This window comes from Lissotriton helveticus, chromosome 2_1, assembly GCF_964261635.1.
Source record: "Lissotriton helveticus chromosome 2_1, aLisHel1.1, whole genome shotgun sequence".
NCBI classification, from domain to species: domain Eukaryota; kingdom Metazoa; phylum Chordata; class Amphibia; order Caudata; family Salamandridae; genus Lissotriton; species Lissotriton helveticus.
This window is the reverse complement of record NC_136059.1, coordinates 871,344,184-871,365,579: the sequence shown is the minus strand read 5'-3', so window position 1 is coordinate 871,365,579 and position 21,396 is coordinate 871,344,184. Positions and strand designations below refer to the sequence as shown.

Here is a 21,396-nt window from a genome sequence, read left to right as displayed (position 1 = left end):
CCATTGCTTTATTCCTCAAATTTGCCTTTTGAGTTTTACACTGTTACGTCAGTGTTTACATAGCAAAGTAAGCTCGTTTTTTCACAAATTATATTATGCTAACATGCATTTACTATTTGCATTCCTTTTTTCTCAAACGTGCACAAACTTCTTTTGTATGAATGAAAAGATCTGTTTCAGGTTCTTGGAAACAATAATTATTGTCTGTCAGAACCAATTTAGGTTATCCCTTTAAAAAAAAAAAAATATTATTTATGCTTCACAGATTCAAAGCTCAGCCAACACCTGAAAACCTTACACTAATACCAACCCTTAGAGCAACCTCCAGTGCTGCTTTTTATCTAATCTCCAGCCCCTCCATATCCATAAATAATTAAATGTAATGAAAAATGAATTTATAAAGCGCGAACAATTACCCGAAGGTGTCTAGGCGCTAGCTAGTAGAGCAACTAAGCCATGAGCACTGTCTAGATAGATCAGAGATTAAACAGCCAGATTTTTAGGGCTTTCCTGAAGGCTAACAGTTGGGTTTCACTTTTTAAGGCTAGGGAAAGAGAGTTCCAGAGTCTGGTAGTACCCACCAAAAAGCTTCTGCCACCCCAGGTAGTTTTCTTAAACCTGGGAATCACCAAATTATGGGCATGGGCAGAGCGAATCTTTCGAGTGGGAACATATTGTTGAAAAATCTGTTTAAAAAAGATGGGTCCTATACTGCTTTGAACGCTATGCAGAGAGCTTTAAACTCAATGCGTCTTTTCACTGGGAGCCAATGTAATTGTCTTAATGCAGCAGCAGCGGATTTATGCTTGACAATATCCAGAAAAATGTGAGCTGCAGCATTTTGTACTATCTGTAGTTTTGTAAGACATTTTGTCCTTGGGTTAATGAAAAGACCATCATAGTAGTCGTCTCTGGACAAGACCAGGGCTGAGATGACAAGTTTGCAGAAATTGGTGGGTCTAAAGGGAAAAAAAATTCGAAGTAGTTTTAATGTGTAGAAGGATACAGAGGGTGCCATTATTCCCATGACCTTGAAACGTAAGCTTGGAATCGAAGGTGACTCCTAGGTTTTTCACTTTATTAGTTGGGTCGGGCAAAGACCTCCGTTCCGGCAGCCGAAAAACTGGAGACCAAGAAGAAGTGGTGCCACCAAAAAGCAGGACCTCTGTTTTATTGGAGTTTAGTTTTAAACAGTTAGCAGCCATCCACTGTTCAACTTGAAGAGGACAAGCATGAAACTGTGAGGATGTGTCAGAGGGGATACTTGTTACAATAATTTGGGTACCGTCAGCATAAGAAATTGCTGAGCACCCCAAAGATCAAATCAACTGAGCCAAAGGCGCAACATAAATATTAAAAAGGGTAGGGCTCAATGATGAGCCCTCGGATACCCCGCAAGGCAGTGTAAAGTTGGGCGATTTGCACTCAGAAAGAGCTACAAACTGTTCTCCATCTGACAAAAACAACCCAAGTAATGCCAAGGCTTTACGTTTTATGCCTATCCCGTCAAAATATTCCAGCAGTTTGTTTGGTTGATGGTACCGAACGTGGCAGAGAGGTCAAGCAGCACCAGTGCTGCATTACCCTCGGCGTCGACCGTCTGCCTGATCTGTTCTGATGCCGAGATCAGTGCCAGTTCTGTGCTATGATGCTTGCTGAAGCCATACTTGGTGGCATCCAGGTATGCATGTTCCTCAATATCCGTAATTTCCATGTTCATGGCCTTTTCGGCCATTCTATCGGGCAGTGGGAGTCTTGAAATCGGGCAATAATTGTTTAGGTCGGCCCTGTTTAAATTAGGTTTTTTCAAAAGTGGAAGAACCGATGCTTGTTTCGACTTGGTGGGAAAGATGCCTGAAGTAAACATTTGGTTGAAGATGGTTAACAAGTTAGTTGCGAATACTTCTGGCAGGAGATGAAGGATCTTAGGGGGACAAGGATCAAGAGGGGCGCCAGATTTGGTAGACAGGAGTAACTTCGCTACCTGGTCAGTGGTCAGGGGTGGAAAGTAACATAGCGCAGGGGGGTTGGGGCCTTCTGTGAGGACTAACTGGGCCTCCTTAGGCGTGTCAGAGTTGGCCAATATGCTTTGGGCAGGTACTGAACTCTGAGACACAGTTACAGGAAAGTTACTGTAGACTGGCTTAATTTTGTCCTGAATAAAGGTGGCCAGAGAATTGTAGAAGGCTTGACTAACAATTGTGTTTGTCACTTCTGGAGGTTTGGCCAGCGTTTTTACTGTGGCAAAGAGTTCTTTAGATGAGTTTTTTGCTGCTGGTATGGCTGCAGTATAATAGCGAGTTTTTTCACTATTAATTAATTCTTTGTAGTCTAGTAGAGAATGTTTATAGACTTCCCCGTCACTGTAATGATGCCTCCATCTCCTTTCGAGGCGGCGGCACTTTTGTTTTTTATGCTTAAGTTGATCAGAGAGCCAAGGTTCAGAACATTTGGATTTATGATTGAAATTGGTCTTTTCAGGTAGTAGGTTGCCTATCGAGCCAAGAAGCCTTTGCTCAAATGCAGCTGCTGCTGCATTAGGGTCCCTGCTGACTTAATTGTTTTACCCCCTGTGGGCTCACAGGCCTGGGGCTTTTCCAAGGCTTGTGGTCCTTTACAGTAAATATAGCCTTAAAGGTAGCGTAGAGTCCGGGGTTTCGATTTGTGGTCTGTCCTTTGATGAATCGAGATCACAATTCAAACACCTGACTCTATGCTACCTTTAAGGCTCCATTTACTGTCACCATTTCATTCAGTCTTGTTTGCTAATTATTTCAATAGCACTGGCAAGTCTAGAGTGGGTCTTGAATTAATGGAATTGGCCTCTGCTCCACTAATGTGACTCAAAGTTACTACAGTGTCAATTTGTAATGACAGTTATATTATTTATCAAGTTCAAGAACATTTGTGCAATCCCGACTCGTGTCCTGTTCTCATGGCGGATTACTTAAACCTTCTTCTGTGACACTACTATGGGTTCCAAACATTCACTTTGTTAAGATTTGAGGGTGTTCCTTTTCTTAATTGGTCCCTAAGATCTGGAACTCCTTCCTGTACATTAGGGTAAATAAGACTATTTGATATCCAGAAAAGTCCTAAAAGCTTGCCTATTCTGTAATTAATTTTATTTTTTTCCCATTTGACTTTATTTTATTTCTACCTAGTCCTATAAAGGGGTAGTAGTGCTGTCTATAAAAATACATCATTAGCTTTCCTTATCCTTCGAATTTGACACTCAATGTGTGCTGTTTCCACATATCCAGACACCTAGAAAAGACTGAGCTGTGCTTGCCAAAGAATTGTAATTTCTATGTATGGCATTCCATTATGCTATTTTCAGCTTGTCTGCGCCATAACACAAGGGAAGCCAACGCATGTCAATCAGTCCTTATTCGGTCCAGCATAAATGGTGGGTTATGTCCCTCAGTTCGAGAACTCTGGCAACTCTAGATCTGTTTTAAACTTTAGTTCAGTTGTTTTCATCTGCTTGTGCTGCCTTTATACATACTCCTACTTCTTCATTATGCCCCTTCTCCAGCTTCTGAACTGATGCACTTTTGCCCGTAATCTTCACTCACATTTCTCTGTGGGCTTCTGTCTGGTCTCATTTCCTACACTACCTCCCACCTGTGACTCTTCCTCTCTTTCCATCTGCGGCTTTTTCTTGTCACTCCAATTTCCAGAAATACAGGCAACATCATCTGTTTTCAAGCCTCGTGTAGCTCTTTGGCTTCTGAATCACATGTACGATTGGTACACATAATTCAACTATTAAATGAAACCATTCATGTATATTTAATGCTTTGTGTCAATGATTTCCTATTGTGGGTAATAACGTAGCCCTACTTGAATACATTTGAGAATGTAGAATGATGTTGCTGTATCTGCAGGCGGAATAGATGCTTGTTTTTATCTCCTACCTTACGCTTCTTGTATTTGTTGTGTTATTTCACCTTCTTTGCAATGCATGTAACCCTGGGGACACATTACCTTTGACAAGGTATATACTGTGTACACTGCCAGACACTTCACACAAAGTCTGGTGTCCCCATGTTCGTTGAGGCTCTTGGCTATGGCACCCACTGCTCTCTCATGCTCTTAAATGCCTTCCTCCTGGGGTGCATTGGGACAGGCGTTCAACTAGTTGTGTGACATTTGTGCAGTGATGGTATATACACTCTAATAGACTTTGTATAATTTAATTGTATACTAGAAATCTCCATTGCACCAAGCCTTCTCTTACTCAGACGGTACTTAGGAGGTATTTACCAAACCTGCGACAGGCCCTAATTGATCCCAACATCTTGTTTTTCCTTGTACTGTATACTTTGTTCCAAAAAAACTGAAAGGTGATTCATATGCTCCTGGATTCTGGTAGTCATCTAGAAGACTGCCCCCGCCCCCTGCCCCCCGCTCCCCCTGCAACACACCCTCCCCAAAAAAAACACCATGGAGGAAGAGCCGATGCAACTGTATCAATGCATGGCAATTGGTAATGATTTTCTGAAGCTGGTGAGCAGACCATGCTGGTTGGTTCAGTCATTAACTGATTTGACATTCTTTAGTCAGAATGGACGTCATAATAATCATGTGAATGTACAGGACACCAACTACTGAAGCCAAGCTTGTTGTAAATACTCCATGAGGTATGTTCACACCAAACACGGTCTCAATGCAAATTAATAGGCACAGGAACTCACCGTGTTGCTCAGAAAGAAAGAACTGATGAGTCCAGCATAGGGCAGAACCCTCCTGAAACCTTTTGGACTATAAAGGTTACAGAGCAAAACTTAGATGACTCCTCCAGATTAAAAACCAGAACAATTTTACCCTTAATACAATTGTGTCGAAGACCATCCTAGTGACCTGAATCTGCTGGTCATATTATAAATACTATATGCTATGTGTGGTGAATGATCTATGGCTCCCGCTCTCTTTCAGTCTTTTGTCGGAAGGACAAAAAACAACAGGATTGTTGGGGGCGGCAAGGTTCCTTTCAGCAGGTATAGATAGTATCTCACGGTATTAGAGGATAAACAAGTGGGTAATATGTGTCTCTATGGCACCAGTTACCAAAGATTTGGTCTTCTAGCAATGGTGTTATTACCCATCTTGGATATAGATCATTTTATCTACCTTAGAAAGATGAAGGCCTAAGTCATCGAGGCAGGGATTCAAACTCCCTACTTCAGGCAGGACACAAATCACAACAGTGGCTGCTTTACTCAGTGAGTAATTTTAACCTCTTTCTTTTACACTATACACCAAAAGACTGGGACTTATATTCGAAATCTAGCTGCCTTTGCTCACACGTGATGTGCTTATGTATTTGATAAACTTTTTAGAGTTTTCTGTGTCATATTATATTATTTTGTATAGCTTGCAGGTACCAGTGGTGTACAATTGTAGTGTTGTTGCCTTGTCCAGGAGTGATTGCAGACTAGAGCCTGTATTTGCGGTTAGAAAAATGGCACAGGGGGTTTATGCGGGTAGAGTGAAGTCTCATTTAACACCCACATGTTCTCTCATCATACCACTGACCCTAGGTTTGCATTTTACAGAGATGTGCATAGGTAGCTGTAGGTTGTGCCCATTTCAGGTATACTGTGGTGAGATCGGCCTATGCCACATTGGGATTTAATGAGTCCTCTATATGGTGAATATACAGTATAAGACACAGTGGCCAAAGTGCTGAAGACGAGGCGCTTCAAAGTTTCAGGAGCTCTTCACGAGAGAGCTAGTCCATGAACTTGAGGGCGTGAACTAGGTTACGGTGTGAGTACCTGAAGTAGTAGAGGATGAGAACAGCTGATTCTTAGAGCAGGAAGGAAGGAGTAGCAGCCGTGTATTTCCTGTGCACATCTAGTAATACACTTCGTAGTCTAGAGCTGTGCATGGAGTGTGGTCTTTTGGTTGGAACTGTAGTTGCACAACATATGCTGTATGAACATTGGTTTGGTACCTAGTAGGGCCCAGTGCACAATGCAGAGGGCAATTGGTAGGCATTGAAATGCTTGTAATGGCAGAGACTTGTGGTTACATTAGTGGAGAAGCTAAAGGTCTTACAGTGTGTTCTGAACACATTGGAGTTTGCAGAGTAAGTATTCAGATGTGGTGACATAGAGCCAGTAGGCCTATTCCATGCACGGCACTATAGGGCTGTAGTGGTTGGCATTCACTACTCGAAGGCAATGAAAGCAACAAAACACGTTGGGAATCTGAAGAGTTTGAAAGGCACCATGGCCCTTTTAGCTGGTTTCAGTCGCAAGAAAAGACTCCACCCAACTTCATTGCAGAGTTCTTTGGGGTTGATGAATAGTCTAGCTCTGGTGGCCAGGGAAAATCAGATGTGCCATGGGACAGCCACACAGATTCTCAGTATACATGTGCTCAGTATAGATGATGGGAATTCATAGGGACCACAGCCTCATGCCTCCCTCTTGCTTGTCCATGCACAGGTCTGTCCCCATCTCAATTCGGGGCCATCAGACTAATCCTTTCCTAAACAGCCGTCCCCAGCCTCACTTATCTTCTCATCACCTGTTGCCCTCAGATGACAGCACTGCTTATATTGAACCCTTCATTCAGCAACGTGCCAAAGTATTGATGTATTGCATGCATCGTCCATCACCTGCAAGTCACAGCTTTTGAGCTGTCTTTGCACACCCTACAATCTTTCCTCCAGAACAGTAATTCTCCATTATACAGTATCCCGAATGAATACCATTAGAGAATTCTTTGTGAAGTTTGTTTAGTGTAAAGTCCATCCTTAGAGTTGGATGGTCATGCAGTTTTGTTTCCTATTGTATTAGACCCAAGGCGCGAAAGACCTCCCCCTTTGTGTAAGTGGGCACCAGATCTGTTATGGTTGCATAAGGACTCTGGCAAAGGCAGAGACTCTCATCACAAGATTATTATACCATCTTTATCATGTTGCATTAGTTGACTACTAAAACGTTGTCAGTCGATGGCCTAACGGACTGAGTATGTCACTGGGTTGCAAGGAAAATAAGCTCCTAGAAATACCCACTATGGCCAAGGAGGCACCGATGTCTCACGGTTGACCACCCCCACCAACTCCACCCTTCCAGCCTGGCACCCGTCTATCAAAGACCAGGCCTGAGACAAACTCTTTGGGTTAGAGATCGTAAGATCTCCAGCTGTATTTATTTGACACACACAAACATTTATGGCAGACATCAGAATTTGCACAGTAACCACATTATTTACATATTGCTTTCAAGTGAAAACCTAACCTGAACAGAGGCTCTAGTACATGGGCGTCACTTAACCATAACTAGTTTGTTCCTGCGCAGCCAACAACATAACTGTTCCTGAGTGAGATCAAGACTGGTTCCACAAGCCTTCCTCTTACACCACCTGTCCAGAGGACGGGACCCTCCTTATGGGAGTTCCCCACCTTCTCTCTCCTGCACCGGGAGCTCTCCCTTACCAGGAACTCCTGTGCAAGGGGCATGGTTACCCTTAGAATACCTAGCTCAGGCACCCCCTGCACCCAAGTTCTTTATCCCCCAAAGGGCCTGTGCTGGTTTGCGCCAACTGCCCCTGCGTGGGTTGTTGACCGGTGAGGAATGTGTGTCAGCGACTGTCCCCAACTCCCGCTCCACTGCAACCTCCTTCCAACTTGCTTCTAGACTATAAACTGGCTGTGTTCAATAACTCACCAACCTCCCTGTTTAACCATTTTACCTACTCATTGAGGGCCCTGACCAACTACCTCTCCATTTCATCCCCAGGACAATGTGGGACCATGCGATTATGGCTCCCAGGAACCTCTTTGAGAGCCAACATATTTCAGAGACAATCAGTTCAAATAAGTTATTGCGCCAAGTAACTGCCTCCCAAATGCACGATTACCACCCCCGGGAGCGGCAGCATTCTGTCCAGTGTAGTTTTCAAGTTGACTAGGCCCAGCCCCACTTGACCGCAGATGGTCAGCTAGGAACTGGCCCTTCTTACCCTCGTTGCATAGTCTTATGCTTCATGAAAGACTCTTGCACGCATCACGTAGGAAAGGCCCTAAGCCACTACTTCTTGAACACCTCTTGCTCCTGCGTTGACAGGAACCAATGACATAGCAAGCAGCCGCATCCCATATTATGCCTTACACCTGCGTTGACAGGAGAATACCGTAAAGGAATGGGAAGGATTAATGTCAGAACATCACATGTTTGATCTCACATAGCACTTGTAACAATCAGATTTCCACCTGCCTATCCTTTGGACCAGTGGTCCTCCCAGCCCCATTCCTGCCGCTGCGGGGGCTGCACCGATCCTAAATAAATTAGAGCTATACTTGGCAGGATCTAGCCCCGCTGACACCAGGGCCATACTAAGGACCTTGGCAAACTGGAACTTTGTGAGTGGCGTCCAATCTTCATGCACAAATGGCGCTTACTGCCCCTTGTGGGCAGTGAGCCATAAAAACATCCAAATACTCCATTGGACAGCACTCATTCCCCTGCGCCCTGTGCAGCAGTATATGGTCCCCCCACTACCCATTTGGTCAGTCTTGGAGCGAGGGATGGTGACAACCAAGGAACCATTTGGCCATTGAATACCCCTTAACTGCAGACTACCACGTCGGTCCTTCTTGCTATTTGCCACTAATTTCCCTACCCTTAAAGCCCCATAGAATGCCAGGGAGATAGCTGCCCAGAAGAGGCAAACCTCGGCGATGACCTGCATACCTTCTCAAGGCTGGTGCATGACACAGGCCGCCCTTCCCCTCTCAAGGCTTCAAGGAATGCCATTACCGACTCCAGTAAAAACAACTCCCCCACCCCCTTGCTACTGTGAAACCTGCGGTACATGCAAAATGCCCGCTCATATGCACGACTCGTCCTAAGCAATAAGCTGGGAGCCAGGAATTCTGGTAGGCTGGAGCACCAAGCTGCCAGAGTAAGTCTGGGAATGGTGTAGGAGACTCCGCTGCTTTAGGGTGGTGGTACTTGAAGGCCTGCATCTTAAATGGAGACGGAGCATCTGCTGCGAGCGCCACCCAACCTGCATGGCCCCCCGCCATAGCATCCGGCTCTCCAGAGTTGGGAGAGCCTCTTTGATTGCCTAAAGGAAGTACCAATATAAAGCACCTACACTGTTTGGTAGACCTGAGGTGTTCTGTGTACCCGCGACAGCCGTTGTAGGCCTGTCACTGGGTACCATTGCTGCTGCTGCCTCTTCCTCCTGCTGAAACAGCAGCACTCAGTGAAATACCAAAGCTATATTACTACCTGCGGCAGCTGCAGTTAATTTGAAATGTGCTCTCAAGAGGGTATGTCGGCAGAAACAGAACATAGCAGGAATCTTCTAACAAGCTCTGCAACCTGTCTTCAATGGAATATTAGAAGAATTCCCAGAATTTAGCCAGGGAAGAGTGGATAATTGATAAAAGGTAAACGTCTACTCTTTCTTGCCCGTGCACCAAACTGCGACACGTAAACAAAATATGGATGCAAAGCACCCCGCTGTGAATAACCTGAACTGAATGCACCTGGCAGTGGATTCAGCAGTAAACTGCAGTGAATTATTCATGTTCTGTTTAGGCCAATAATTCTCCTCTACTCCTAGCATGCGGATTCCTCTGTCTATTTTAAAAGCTTATGTTTCCTGCTAAGTGGAATACAATATGTTGTTGACTGATGGGCGCTTTATATTTAATCGCCGCAGTGGTACGATGAGTATTTTTGTGTGTTGTAGTGTGTGGTAGAGTCTGAAAAACATCATAGGAACTCAATCACCTATTACCTCTACTTTTTGTGCATAGCTTTCTCCATGTTGGATTAGGCTTCCCCATCACTGAAGAGTGGGGTCTCCAGCCTCTTCATGACCCCCTCAGACTATCCTCAAATCACACAGCAGACCGCTTAGATGAAGGGAACATCCTAGTCCAATTGTGCAATTAAACAGACTCAAGGCTGGGTCCTGGTAGTAAATAGGACACCAATTTTAGAAGGTGAAGTGGAGGAAAATAATCACTGAATGTTAAAGCAGGTCTTTACTTTGTACTGAGGTGATATCAGCATCCCTGGGTGCAGGATTATAAGCAAATCCCTGTCTTTAAAATCTGTTACTTATAGGACATATCAGTCCAGTGCTTTATCACCAATGAAGAATGAACAGTTATTCCCACACCAACATGTATTACAGCAGAAGCACATATCTTGCATTATTGGATTACAGGGGTGGGCCAAGTCTGTCGTCTTGTGGATAGATGTGTTGATGTGCTTGTGATATGATCTGGGAAATGCTGGTAATCGTGAAAGTCGTTGTTTTCTTTAAATAGCAAGTATTGATTAGATGTGTTGCTTCTGTCCGCCAGTCAGATAGTGAGCGACTGATCCCAGGTGAATGAGTGTGATTGGCAGAGAGTGTTAGGCATGGCTGTGTGAGTGCTGCGGATGTTAGGAAGGAGTCCGAGTGGTACAGCTTATTGCAATCCGTTATTATTCATGGGCTTCCTCAAGGTCCTGCAAAGCCTTCCGAAACACTGGGCTGGCCGGCTCAAACTCAAATCCAGTAGCTTACTGGGCGGAAAACAATGAAATCCTCTAGAGTTGCCATCCCCAGCACTGCTCTTAGTATCGTCCATGAAGTTCCTGGTCCGAGGTGTGGTATACGTCTCAAAAAAGCATTTCCCAGTTTTTGGAAGGCCTGCATATTTATTTACCCCCACATCTCAGCCCCATGGATAGGAACTTACTGCCAGTGTTGTTGTTGTGTAAGCAGTTGATGCTGTCTTGATTAACTGATTCCCGCAGCAATGTGCATGTCTTGACATTGCACAAGCCTGTTGGGTCAACATTGCTTTAGACTTGGCTACTTGGCCTCCTCAGCGAAGCCAATCGTCAGTTTGTACGCTCAGGTAGTCCTAGAAGCCAATCGTCCGTTTGTACGCTCAGGTAGTCATAGAAGCCAATCGTCCGTTTGTACGCTCAGGTAGTCATAGAAGCCAATCGTCCGTTTGTACGCTCAGGTAGTCATAGAAGCCAATCGTCCGTTTGTACGCTCAGGTAGTCATAGAAGTCAATCGTCCGTTTGTACGCTCAGGTAGTCATAGAAGCCAATCGTCAGTTTGTACGCTCAGGTAGGCATAGAAGCCAATCGTCCGTTTGTAAGGTCAGGTAGTCGTAGAAGCCAATCGTCCGTTTGTAAGCTCAGGTAGTCATAGAAGCCAATCGTCCGTTTGTACGCTCAGGTAGTCATAGAAGCCAATCGTCCGTTTGTACGCTCAGGTAGTCATAGAAGCCAATCGTCCGTTTGTACGCTCAGGTAGTCATAGAAGCCAGTGGTCCGTTTGTACGCTCAGGTAGTCATAGAAGCCAATCGTCTGTTTGTACGCTCAGGTAGTCATAAGTTTAGAACCGCTCTGGGTTTTCCATAGATTTTAAATGTATGTTAGCTTGAATTTGGGTTTTATCTTCATAAATTTTGTTTTCTTTGTATTGATTTTTAATTTCCTTTTTTCTGCGAAATAACTCCCAGCCTTCTAGGAGCTGGTGCATTGATATTTCTGTGTGCTGACGTCATCTGTGATAGTGTCATAGTCAGGGTGCCATGGGCCCTAATGCGAGGAAAATGGGTCCCATATTCCTTGATTTGATAACAAAAAACATATTTTGGGTACAGTGGGCCCCTCGGCAACGAGCTGCTGCGTGGTTGCAGGTTGTATGTACCCTTGATCTGTGCCATGTTGTGGCCAGTCTGACTTCTCCCCTCTCCTGCAACCGACCTGGCTCTGCTTCTCAGCCCTAAGTCCCGCCTTCACTTCAGCCATGCCGTTCACAGGTGCACAGGCTGTGTTTTTCCACGGTGCATGGCGTCAACAGGGGAGTGTGCCAGACAGGGTCCTTCTATGGCTGTAAATTACAGAGTAGCAGCGGTGCTGTCAAGCAGCCAATCAGCAAAGTGAGCAAGACATAAGCAGGTTTCAGGGATTTACATTTGTGTGTTTGTCTCGTGAGGTAAGATGTATCTACTGTTAGCATTCGGAGATTACTGGATGAAGGGCAGGTATTTTTTAATATGTAATATTATAGAATTTATGAGGGTGTCTTTTAATTTTCGGATCACTGTCTGTAAACTTCACTTTGACTCCCTAGGTAAGTTAGCCAAGCAGAAACCAAACCCTCCAATCCACTGGATACAAATATATCACTGATAAGGAATTGAAATGTACCATCTCTTTTACTTTAATGCTATAATGCAATTAAATCTCCCACACCCTGACAGCTACCAATGTCCGCAGCTCTGCAGTGCCACCTCCACACGGGCCTGCAGCCATCCATGCAAAGGGCCATCCAAGTGGCAAAGCCTCAGTGTAAACAGAAGGAAACGCTTAACGCACAGCCGTGATGTCGTGCAGCTACCAATGAAGCTGCTTCTTACAACACCTTTTATAATGAGCAGACTCACTGGCCACCATTTATGTGGTTAAGAGATGCAGTGAATTCTTTGAAATGGACCAATGATAGTAGGTCAGTGGGCATCACAGGTTCGGCTGAAAAAGGAATGGACACGTCACATTGGCCGTATGCTTTTTCAGGGCCCACGCTAATGATGCCGCTTTTATTTATAGGTTTCTTTTTAGCAAATATGCCCTATTTGTTAACGTTGGGGCAGTGGACTATGCTAATGCCATTAAATGGAGCCAGATCTGCTGGGTTTTCTCTTTTCCTGTAGGGCATTTTATTTTAACTAAACCTTGCAAACGGCTTCATTTTCTTGACCCGAACCACCCAAGCCTCTGACATACCCAGATTACACCCCAGCTATATTATAATTGACCTAATGTCCTGGAATGCTATGCACCAGGATTGTAGCGCTCCCTAGTGGCTCAAGCACCAGGCTTTTATGCAGGAAGCACTGTGGGCAGAGCTTCTAGTGCGCAGCATGCTGATTTCCAAGAGTGGTGAGCCCATACAGAATGCCTCAACACTAGCCAGACACAAAACACACCACTGTGGTTACACTTCAGCACTCGGTGCATCCAGCTCTCTAGATGGACTGACCTCGCACTCATCCAACCAGTGTAGTGACCAGGGCCCTCCACGTGGCAGTGCCACGTTCCTGAGCACTAAATCACAAACATACCTCTTATTTACACTTCGATTTGAGTGCAATGTACGGTAATGGAGTTACTTATGAATCTCCTAAGCTGTCCTCCTTGAACTCCTTTAGATCTACTAAAGTACTTGTCAGTGGGGAGACTGTCCTGCAGAACCACACAAGTCCCACACTCCTGCAGCCTGCGCAGCGCCGAGAGCCATCCGGCAAGCAGCGGAGTATAGTTATAGCACACCGGCCTGGCGTGCAGAGGGCTGTATGGAGAAGGTGAGCCTGTGAGCACCTATGGGATATATGTCCGTCACTGGCCCCAGATTTATCGTTTAAAACTTGGATAATTGTACATAAAGCTTTGCATCTCGGGAGTCCTGAGTTCTTGGCTGACAAATGCGAGTAACATTCCCTAGGTGCATCCTGCGTGCTGCTAACGATTGTTTATTGGTGACACCAGAAGCTAGATCTGTAACATCAGAGGTTCGAGCTTTATCCATTGCTGCTGGGAAAGTGTGGATTTCTCTATCCATTCATCTAATGATGGAGCCTAATGTACCTCAACTATCGAAAATCATTGTAGATGTAGCTTTCTAATCAATGTCGGGTTTCAGCTTTCTTTTTGTATGATATTAGGTTTATCTGCCACACTTCATATTTAGGGTGAGCCCTCCTTTAGATTGTTTTTATCAAAACAGCACTAGGGAGCTCAGTGAGCATGTGGTTTATGAAATAAATGCTGCATCGCCTCAGCGCCCACCAAAAGACGGGCATGCTACCTCTCCCTTATGCAAACAGTTCTTTATGCCTCCTTTTTGTCATGCCAAGTTGTTTTTGCAGCCAGGAACATCTTAAGGATTTATGGGGCCCTGGGCTAAACTTATTTTGGGGGCCTCTTTTTAATTCATGTTTGTATTTATGATCCAATGTCCGCTCATTTGTTCTCTCTTTGGCAAGGTCCTTCACTGAAACTCGGAGATAGTTATGTGTGTTTTCAAATAATACAGCAGCAGCTCACTAAAATTATTGCAAATAATATTTGTGACCCTCCCCCATTTCTCAAATGCGAAGTTCAGTTTTGATCTATAGGACACCTTTGTATGGATGTTGCATGGTGTTGAAAATCAAACATTTCTCTCCAAAATGAATGTAATAGACTCTCATACATTACTCGCATTACATTGTTTTTAAGGAAACCCGTATTTAAAACAATCTGTTTAAGAATTATTCAAGGCTATCAGATAGTCTGAAGAACAGAACTGGCTCTATTAGGCCCCCCTGACTGAAAGGCTGTGGCCCTGGGCCAGAGGTAACTTTGCCCATGCCTTAAAACGTCTCTGTTCGCAGCATCCAGCTCAGCACGAAAAGAGAGGCCACTACCAATGTACCACTATCTAGTGAACACTGAAGACTGCTCACTCCCTGCCACCTGATCCTGGCATGACCCATCTTGCCTCCATGGGAACAGCCACCTCCGTGGCAGTGTGAACATCTCAGCCCCACACTAGCTCTTGTCAGTGGCATAGGCTTCACTCCTACTGTCAATCTACCCTCTCACTGGAAGATTCATATGCGCTCATGCCACAGGCTGAAGAAAGTGTGCTAAACGTTGGCAAATGCATGCACTAAGCGTGCTATACCACCTCCCTGCATTGTTCCTCTAACTTCCCCAAGCGAAGAACCAATGGACACACCAGACAAGCAAGAACAAGTGTCGCTGTGCACCCCCATGCAGCCGATAGTTACCACAAGGCCGCATCTCTGGTGGCTGAGTGCGATACACATACAAGCTACATAAACCGGTTTAAGAATCTTCAGAAAATATCATTGCAGGAAAGGCAGGTACCCACAGCACTGTTATTATCCTCATGCATAATATGCACAATTTGATTGAATGGGCCGATGGTGTCCATCAAAATGGACCGAAGGAGTATAACGCAGCCTGAGACTTCAGTGTTGGCTGGAGGACTTGTTGGTCTGTATCTTTTGAGGACCTGGAAAGGATACTGCTAGACTATTCCTGCTGAAAGAATAACGCACAGGTTTACAGCAAAGTGATAACATAACTCTCTTCTGCTCAATTCGCCTTCAAGGTGTGGGTATTTGATAAGAGCAGCAGCGCCGAGCTACACTGCAAATAATAGAAGTCCATTTGTTGCTAAAGACAGTCTTTTTGTTGTTGCACTTGGACAGCTAAGGCCTGAATGCAGTCTGTGGCCGAGCTGACAGCCTGCAGATCCCAATCTGTGGCTTGTCTCAGCGCTTCACCTGTCTCCGAGATCCGCAGTGTGGTGAGTAGATAGATAATCATCTCCCACACAAAAAGCCCTGTTTTCGGGCTATGCTCATCTCTTCATTTGTCTCGCCAGGACTTCGTTTTCTGTTTTATTTTTTAAAATCCACTCTATAGGTGTATTTAGTGTTTGGTAAATAAAATAAATCAATCTTAAGCTATTCATAAAGCTCTCACATTGAAAATTGATATATCGGACGAACATTCTTTATAGAGATCTCTGGGTAGTTAGATTACAAATGGATTTTTATTTTACAATTTGTGGCCAGTCGGAACCTTTTTACCCTGGATGAAATAGAAATTGTAATATACAAATCAAAAGGGCCTTGTTTCACCGCTGCCACCTGTGGAAGAAAGTGGCCAGTATCTGAGTTCTCTGAAATAAGTGCATTGGAGACAATCGGTAACCACTGGCACAAATTAAGTGCTACTCAGCAGGGGATATTACATTCTGCATTGTGCCCCTGCACCTGAAGTTTATTAGCAGAAGCTGTTTTTTAATTTTAAAAAAGCTTTTGTTTGTTAAAAAACCTTCTAAGTTCTTTCAGTGATTTCTTTTTAATGACCTACTTTGGCTCCTCCCAGAGCAAGAGACCGCTTTGGGTGGCACCCAGCGGGGCATAGCAGGTTCTGACTAGGAAGTGTGGCCTCCAGTCACACCCACGCTTAGCTCCTGTGCTGCCCAGAATCCTCTGTACATGCCTTTTGGCCCTGCACAGGGTGATCTGGGAGCAAGGTGCTTCTGTGCCTGCTATTTGAAAGAGATGCCCCGCAGTCAGGATGTAAACCCTCCTTTTAGTTGTCATACAATAGTTGTCTTTGCCCAGCAAGCTCTGACCACAGAGCATGGTGCACCTTGAGTGTTCATGTCAGCACTGGTAGCTTAATACTTTTTTTACTTTAAAAAAATGGATTGATTCTTAATTGGTTTGTGGATCCAAGATGGCAGCTGTCTTCATTTCTTGGTTACAGGGTCTGAAGCTGGGGGTCTGCGGGACCTTCCGGTCCTTCCCTGAATACACAGATCTCAAAATGCACATTTTTTTGTTGCGGTGGATCTTCCCTTTTGATGTCCACTGCCTCCTGGTGGCACAAAACGTTATCAGTAGATAGCCACAAGTTGAAGAAAGCCAGTTTCTTTTGTATTTTTTTGAGAACAGGCTGCATCTCTCTGCAACCTTCCTACCTGGAATCGGTTAATGCACCTTGTGCCCCTGATAACTTCTCCAGTTGATTTCTGTGACACAGCATCTACAAGTCTTCATGGATCACTTGCATATCAAATGGCATCTGCAGCAAAAAAAATCCTATCACAGTTAGCCAATCAGGGGCCCTATTATACATTGTGCCCAGAGGCGCAAGAGGAGTGTGCACCTGCTTTGTGCGCCCCCAGGACTCAGTAGTATTACATAGGGGGCCGCAAACGCTTCTGCATCCCCTTCTGTAATGCTGATAGTGTTCGTGCACATGTTGCTCCACCGTTATCATAAGATGGTGCTCCCTCATTGGGGAGTGGCCATATTATAGACGCTGGTGCAGAGGCAAACATGCCGTTAGGGGGAGCATTCACATTAGGCACAAAAAGGTGGCGCACTATTGGTGCGCCTCCTAAAGGCAGCCCTCTGAAGGAGAGAAAAGGGGTCAAATGAACCCCTCCCCGACACCACTGCAGGCGGGTGCAGTCCCTCACTGTACCCGCCTGCAAGGGGATCTTTTTCCCAACTTGAAAGTGCAGGCGAGTTTCTGCATGCACTGTGAAATATGGAACAACTTTTAAACGGCTGCTCTTTATTTCACTTGAATGATCTGCCCCCAGGGCAGGACGAGTTCTCAGCTACCCTGGTGCCTAAGCATTCTTTGTAATACGGTGCACAGTTCTTGTTTGTTTAACTTTTAAAGGTGCGCCATGGCGCAAACAGGGAAAGTGCGCCATATTCATAATACAGCCCCTTCTCTGCTATACCTTGTATGTTTCAGCATAGAGATCTGCAGACCTGCCTACTGACTGAAACATTTCATCATGTGAGGGAGGGCGTGTGGCTGTGAAAGAGGCGGGCCTAGTGCTGATAAATGCTTCTATAAGAGGAACTTCTGCCTCTTCCTCACTTGATTGCCACCTATGCCAAAACACAAACAAAAAAAAGAACAAAAGCTGGCCGAGGCTTCTGCCGCCGACATCCTGGGGTGTTTTCACACTTTTTATTTAAGATCGGCTTCTCGGAGCCTCAAAAATCAACTGAAAAGTCACTGTTGAGCAGTGGTTTCAAGCTGTTTTCCCTCCCACTGTGTGATATCGTCTCCTCGCCAGGTGACCGTGTGAGGGGAGCCAATATCGTGTGACACACAGTAGAATCGCAAGAGTTGGCAGGTCTTGATCTTCGCCCATTTAATGAGTGTTCAACTCTAGTCTGCCCGGCTTCCCATATCCGCAATGCTGGGGTTTGCTTCAGATTCTTTATTGTGGAACTTTATGGATTTTTATCTCATGCCAGAGTGGTAATTCTAATTTACTATTTTATATCTGCTACCTCTGAGATAAGAAGCCAGGGATAAAAAATTTTAGACAGTTGGAGTCGGTACATTGGGCTGGGAGAAATAAGTAACATGGCGACCCAGAGGAGAAATTGATGAGCTGGACTTGATATTATTCCTCACGGCAGGTTGCCTTGAATAATATTACGGGGGAAATTATTCAGAATCCTGTCCTGTTTTATAACTGTCAGGAGTAAATTTGTATTTCTTTGGTTGTCTGCTTTGGTCAGGAGGCCAAAAGATCCAATTCCTGGTTTATTGGAGGGTTCCATTAGGGGAAAGGCACTTGGTTTGAAAAGAGCTCTGCGAGGGACGAGACACTAGTTTTGTGGCAGGCTATGCACCAGTCGTTCAGCTAAAAGAGCAATAATGCAACATTGACTTTTATTAGATAGCTTATATCCATTCATAAAAGATTTGTCCGTAAATTATTTTAAGCTTTTTCTACTTTACAGTGGACTAAACTGTTTGACTGCACTGCAACAAAAGGATGACTGAGCTTTGTTTGGACGGGGATGCTGTGATTACCCTAGAAGGTTTGGTAATGCGCTGTCATTACTGGCTTCATAGAGGTTTTGTATGGCTCCACTGCTGCTCACGTCTGAGAGAATTTGTTGAGGATCCCACTGGCTATTTTTATTATGGCACAGCACATGGAGTGAGGTTTTAGTTTATGCAGGCCTTCACATCCCATAGACACCACTGGTGCACCAGTGGCGATCCTCAAAATTATAATTATATAACTATAATTAGTCAAACATAACTTTTCAGGACACAGGCACTATCCGCCCACCCCTCTCGTGTAAGTCACATTTAAAAAAGGAATATGCAAAGACCCAACAAATTATCAACTATTGTATTGCCTTATGCGGACACTAACTTGTTTTCCCCCAAACCCCTCCTTGAATACCTATGTGACTGGGTGGAGATGATTCATATTTTATCAGCATTTGGGTATAAGGCAGGTGAATCCACAGTAGATAGTTATTGTCCCTGGTTAACTGGGCAAAGCACGCTTTAGCATGTTTGAGTACAGCGAAGCCTGCAATGCAGGGAACGGGCTGAGTATGGGCACAGTTACTCATGCAGCATGTCGATGCAGCACTACTATGAATGTAGGAGGTGGTGTGGGACAGACCAATACTCTGTCACATTAGGGCAGAGGTCTTTAAACTGTTTTGCTTTGAGCTCCCTCAAGCAAAAAGTTTTGAAGTTGGTCCCCCCTCCAAAACTATATGACAAGAATTTGGGGAGTGGGAAGGATGGTCTCAGGGTGCGGGGATCATGAGATTTTTTCAGAGGTGCTTTTCTGTAGCTCATAATCCACACTAAATGTGGGACTTATACAAAAGCAACAGCATCAAACATTAGCCGAATTGACCAAAAAACACTACTGCCCATAATTGGGGTGCTGTGGGCCCCCACAGACACCACCTGCTGCACTAATGATGGGCATAGCCCTGAGACGCAGGCTATCTCACTCCTTCCCCCCATGTCTTAATATCACTTTATTCTCAAAACAAGTTTAGTCTCCTTCTGAAATAAAGTGAGCTACTCCATGCTACCCCCCTTGTTTGCACCAAGGGTGCAGTCTCCCCTAATGCTAGCAAGGAAAATGAAACTCCATGCCCACTTTTCATTGTAAAACATTGATAATTATGATGCAGTGGGCCCCTGGGCAAAAGTGTCACTGCACCGGTTTCACTAATGATAGGTACTGCCTTGCTTTCGCCTCTGACATTTGTTAAAAACATGAGCACACCATCCCTTTCCCTCCCATCACCTCTCTCTCTCCTATTTCTCAGCATCCCTCTCCTCTCTCTAATGTCCAAATCAAGGTGTCTCCTCTGCTTCATTTTTTCCCCTCTTGATCTATTGCTCCAAGGCTCAAAGAAACACCGGCACAGCAAGTATGCCCTGCAACTACAGCACCAATGATACCTACAGCTCTGCGTAGCCGGCTATCTACTCTGCCAACTCAACAGGGCCATTACTTCTAGCCCAGATGCCCAAAGCAGGCTTTCTGCTGCTTTGTGTTTTAAAAAAACACAACAAAAAAAGTACGTATATTCCCCCGCCCCTCCTCCCTTGTTGCTTGGGCCCTGTTCCGTGCGCAACATTGGTGACCTGGGCCCTAATTCTAGCAAGGAAAATGCACCCCATGTTCTTTTTCAAAGTAAGATTGCCATAACTGAGGGGTGTGTTTTTGTGTCTGTCTGTCTTGTGAAACAGATAATAGAGAACTAAAGAAGAAGCATACCTTCTAACCAAGGTGCCTGCTACCTGAAAGAAATGTAAATGTGTGCAATGGTTAATCACCAGATATAAAGGCTGCACTGGAATGAGTGTAGCTTTTAATTAATGGAATCACTCAGCTTCATGGTGACAAGTATCTATTCTTTTTGAGAGGTAATGTGTGTGTGTGTGTGAGAAAAGGAATGGACAAATACAAATATTTACTCTAGATATAGTCTGAATGCTTTTCACTAAAATGTGTATTACAGTTTTAAAATAATGACATTAACAGTGCATCTGTCACAGACTGGGACCTCGTATCACTATAAACAAGTCACTATTCCTCACTGCACCAATCCGGATTTAATTTTGTGACTCTGGTCACACACAAAGACATCTGCAGTGATCACATTAGTCAGCTGCAGTAATCACATTAGCCAACTGGGGTAAAAGAGTATATTTCCCTTTGATTAGTTTAAATTGCTTTTATTTTTCATTTCAGGTGTGTGCATGTTTTCATATGTAGTTACCCGAAGGTGAAGAAAAAAAATAAATGCTGGAATTTTTTCTTCTTTTTAGCCATTTCTTTGATCCTGGCTTCACACTCACTGCCCCATGTTACTCAGTAGTACTATCCACACTTTTTTATGGACATTAACTTGTGCATGTAAATGAAGACAGCCTAGAAATGCACCTTTTGGCTTTCAGGCTATCTTAATTTACAAGAAATTGCACTCATTTGCGCCTTCCTTGGAACACATCCATGGCCCCCAGGGAGGTGCTCCCCACAGTGCCCTCGGAAGAGATTTCACCCCCATAAACAGGATTGTGTTTTTGCACCCTTGTGTTTTTTTATTATATATTCTACCTCTGCCAGGTGTTGTCTCAAGGTAATTTCTTTCTTCATAGGATTTGGAGCCCTATTGTGTTATTTGTTGTGTGAACACTGCAGTCCTTATGAGCCGTCCCCCAAAAAGCATGGAAGTGCTTAGTGAACACACTGCACCACTTGATCTCCTGAAAATTGGTCTTGTTGTTGTATTTTATTGTAAATGTTTTTTTTAGCTGAGCAGTCATAATGTATCTATCTTGTTACCTACAGCAATAGGGGATGCTCTACAGTTCCAATAAAGGTCCCATGCTGGCATTGGTCCCAGCATTTGAGCGGCCTCTCTGTGACTCGTGTCACAACACTCTGGAGAGCCAGGCAAATCCAAGCCTGGGTCCGGCCTTATAACTGGCATGTTCAAGTGCTATGG

At 44.6% G+C, this 21,396-nt stretch overlaps 1 protein-coding gene and 1 long non-coding RNA gene across 4 annotated transcripts in view; one reads left to right on the top strand and one right to left on the bottom strand.

The window, feature by feature from the left end:
- Positions 1-21,396, bottom strand: part of LOC144818301 (uncharacterized) — a 225,752-nt gene that overhangs the window by 72,355 nt on the left and 132,001 nt on the right. The window lies entirely within an intron of this gene.
- MARCHF3 (membrane associated ring-CH-type finger 3) overlaps positions 1-21,396 on the top strand; it is a 325,525-nt gene that overhangs the window by 275,334 nt on the left and 28,795 nt on the right. The window lies entirely within an intron of this gene.